Here is a 4,476-nt window from a genome sequence, read left to right as displayed (position 1 = left end):
AATTAATTTACAAGGTGCATAGTTTTTGAGTTGGACTGAATGTGTTCGGACTAATGTCTCGCTTGAAAAAAAAGGGACAAGATACAGCTGGTCCAGCCGGAGTGGATTCCAGCTACAGGATGACAGGAGGATGGATGTTGCAAAGGCTCCTAAGGACTCTAGCCATGGACAAGTTTACATAACTGGCTACGGAGGGGAAGTAAGTCCTGGCGTATTTAAACTTCATTTGGAACAGTGCCATCTGGACTTCTTCACAGAGCGAGACAAGGACGGTAATATGATGGAGAAGGGGAGAAGTGGGGCCTGGACATTCTAAATCGTGACCTCCTCTATCCCCCTCAAATAGTGAGGGAGAGATTTGTTGGTTGTTGGGAATGAGGAGGGGAGGAGGGAGGGTGGGGGAGAGGAAGAGGGATGGGGAGGGGATGAAGAAGAAATAACTTGGCAACAATCTCAAGGTCAGGCACATTTGGAGTGGGGGACAAAGGGTGGGACATGGGGGAGAGCATGGAATTTAGGAGAGAGGGGAATGGGTGGGAATCTCCATGGCCAAATCATGAAAGGACAAATACAAACCAAGGGAGGGGATAGGCTGGGACCCTTTCCTCTGTGGATCTGCTTTCGAGGGCTTTCTTATCGAGGTATCAACCAGGGGATCACATGACCAAATTAATTTCGTGGAATGCACATGGGCTAGGGACGCCTATTAAACGGAAAAAATTAACACACTTAAAAAAAACTGAAAGTGGAAATAGCCTGTATACAGGAGACCCACCTCTCTGAGAAAGAAAGTAGCAAGTTGAGAAAAGACTGGGTAGGCAATCATGCCTTCTCCATGGCACAAGGCCGCAAAGCTGGTGTGGCCATATTAATCCACAAGAATGTGGATTTTCAGCTAGAAGCATCTATTACCGACCCAGAAGGATGGTACGTGATCATTGTGGGGACCTAGAGGGGTAAAGTAGTCACTATATGCAATGTGTATGCACCAAATGACCCCCCACAAAGTTTTTTTGTGAACTTTACGAATGTGTTACTGTTACATGTGAGGGGCCCACTATATATTGCGGGAGACTTTTCGGAGTACATGATCCATCCTTAGATAGATCACCGACACATCCGACATACAGAGCTCGGCGATTAGGGGGAGTGGAATTTATGTGTAAACATTTAGGACTTTTGGACGCTTGGCGGGTCCTCCACCCATCCGAACGGGACTATACTTTCTTTTCCAACCCACATAGATCTTTTTCCAGGATAGATTACATTTGATAGCTCGGGAGGTGTTTCCCATCATAGAAGGAGCGACGATTGAACAACCGGTGATCTCAGACCACTCACCAGTATCTATTCGTCTCCAATCGACAGAGTGCACAAAAAGTGGTGAGATTTGGCGTTTCCCTAGCTTCCTGAAGGATGATAAACACTTTCAGAATTACCTCGTGGAAAAATGGAAAGAATACGAAGTCCATAATGAACAACATAGGACGAAGGCTATATTATTTTGGGAAGTGGGAAAGGCTGTACTGCGAGGGGAAATTATAGCATACATTAGTGCTCGCAACAAACAAATCGCAACAATTAGAGGAGACCCTGAAAGGAAGTAGGAAGGCATATATGCGTCTACCCTCAGATGACCATAGAAGAACATATTTCAGTGTGCTACACCAATTAAACACAGTTCTCCACCTTATTTATTTATTTATTTATTTTATTTAGCATTTTTTATATACCGAGGTATAGCAGAGTTGCCTTCACTCCGGTTTACATACAGAAACAACATGTTACATAGAACGATGTATGAAGATTACAAATTAAAATTAACGATGATAAATACAACAGGAGAATGTATAACAAGATAACATAGGATAGAACCCTGAATAGATGTACATATATCTCATGAAGCATTGAAGGGCATCTGTGTCATTGTAACAGGGAGAATGAAAAAATGGCAGAATATATAAAAGAATTTTAGAGTCATTGAGTGCTATCTTTTAGGGATGTGCAGAGCAAAATTTTATGTTCATATTTTTTATGTCCGAAAGGGGGTCCCACTTGCGGCCAATATGGACATAAAAAAAATCCAATGAGTTGGGTATATGTACATATGTGCAAAAAAAAATTTTAAACCCCCTCACCCTCCTTAATCCCCCCCCCCAGACTTACCACAACTCCCTGGTGATCGAGCGAGGAGTGAGGACGTCATTTCTGCAATCCTTGGCGAGAAGCATGTGACGTCGGTGGCACGTCGAGTGACGCGGCGTCACGTGATTCCCGGCTCGTTCGCGCCGGACGGCTCGTTCGGCCCAAAAAGAACTTTTGGCCAGCTTGGGGGGGCCTCCTGACCCCCCCAAGCTGGCCAAAAGTTCTTTTTGGGCCGAACGAGCCGTCCGGCGCGAACGAGCCGGGAATCACGTGACGCCGACGTCACGTGATTCCCGGCAAGTTCGCGCCGGACGGCTCGTTCGGCCCAAAAAGAACTTTTGGCCAGCTTGGGGGGGGCCTCCTGACCCCCTCAAGCTGGCCAAAAGTTCTTTTTGGGCCGAACGAGCCGTCCGGCGCGAACTTGCCGGGAATCACGTGACGTCGCGTCTGAGTGACGCGGCGCCACGTGATTCCCGGCGAGTTCGCGCCGGACGGCTCGTTCGGCCCAAAAAGAACTTTTGGCCAGCTTGGGGGGGGTCAGGAGGCCCCCCCAAGCTGGCCAAAAGTTCTTTTTGGGCCGAACGAGCCGTCCGGCGCGAACGAGCCGGGAATCACGTGACGCCGGCGTCACTCGACGTGCCGCCGACGTCACATGCTTCTCGCCAAGGATTGCAGAAATGGCGTCCTCACTCCTCGCTCCATCACCAGGGAGTTGTGGTAAGTCGGGGGGGGGGGGGATTAAGGAGGGTGAGGGGGTTTATATTTTTATTTTGGCTCAACAATCGCGATTTCCCACATATCGAACATATCTATGTTCGATATGTGGGAAATCCGATCGTTTATGTCGAATCAATTTTTTAAGTAAAAAAAAAATATGAGTTGCGTTTTACTAATGCGGTCAATCCGAATGCACACCCCTACTATCTTTAAAGGATTGGCTGAGAAGCCAGGGTTTTAAGTCTTTTTTGAAGGATTTTAAGTTATCTTGATTGGTGAGGCAATGAGGAAGCGAGTTCCAGAGCTTAGGGCCGATGATGGAAAAGGCTCTGTTTCTGGTGGAGGATAATTTAGCCTGTGGAAGAGAGGGAATCACTAGATTAATTTTGCTGGCGGTTCGTGTAGTACGTTGGGAGCAATGGATGTGAATGATGTCATCAAAGGCGGAATAGTCGGCATTGTATATTGCTTTGTGGAGTATGGTGAGGACTTTGAATTCTGCTCTTTTTTCAATAGGGAGCCACTGTAATTGGTTGAGAACAGGTGTAATGTGATCAGCTTTTCTTGTACCTGTTAGAACTCTGGCTGCAGCATTCTGAAGGAGCTGCAAGGGTCTCAAGGAAGATTTTGGAAGGCCGATCAATAGGGAGTTGCAGTAATCCAAACCTGAAAAAATGAGGGCTTGAAGGACAGTTTTGAAATCATGGGGGTGGAGTAGGGGTTTTAGATGTTTAATTATTTGAAGTTTGTGAAAGCCTTCCTTTATTTTTTTGGAGATGTGTTTTTTATAGATTAGGTCAGTGTCCAACCAAACACCTTAGAGCCCACAAAGCATTACAAACCGCACAACAAAACTTTTTTTCGATTTGGTAACAAAATAGGGAGACCTCTTGCCAACCTAGTGAAGGCAGCTCAGCCACGGTCATTCGTAAAGTCTATGAAAACCAAACAGGGTATAATAGTAGGGACAAATAAAGATATAGGAGAAGTGTTTAGAACTTTCTATGAGAAATTATACGCACAGGGGCGGATTTTCAGAGCCCTACTCGCCTAAATCCGCCCAAATCCGGGCGGATTTAGGCGAGCAGGGCCCTGCGCGCCGGTGAGCCTATTTTACATAGGCCTACCGGCGCGCGCAGAGCCCCGGGACTCGCGTAAGTCCCGGGGTTCTCCGAGGGGGGCGTGTCGGGGACGGGCCCGGTCGTCGCGGCGTTTAGGGGGCGTGTCGGCAGCGTTTTGGGGGCGGGTACGGGGGCGTGGCTACGGCCCGGGGCGGTCCGGGGGCGTGGCCGCGCCCTCCGTACCCGCCCCCAGGTCGCGTCCCAGCGCGCAAGAGGCCCGCTGGCGCGCGGGGATTTACGCCTCCCTCCGGGAGGCGTAAATCCCCCAACAAAGGTAAGGGGGGGGGCTTAGACAGGGCCGGGTGGGTGGGTTAGGTAGGGGAAGGGAGGGGAAGGTGAGGGGAGGGCAAAATGAAGTTCCCTCCAAGGCCGCTCCGATTTCGGAGCGGCCTCGGAGGGAACAGGGGTAGGCTGCGCGGCTCGGCGCGCGCCGGCTATACAAAATCAATAGCCTTGCGCGCGCCGATCCAGGTTTTTAGCAGATACGCGCGTA

This window comes from Rhinatrema bivittatum, chromosome 18, assembly GCF_901001135.1.
Source record: "Rhinatrema bivittatum chromosome 18, aRhiBiv1.1, whole genome shotgun sequence".
Lineage (NCBI taxonomy): Eukaryota > Metazoa > Chordata > Amphibia > Gymnophiona > Rhinatrematidae > Rhinatrema > Rhinatrema bivittatum.
The sequence above is the reverse complement of the archived record's forward strand: the minus strand, read 5'-3'. Positions refer to the sequence as shown.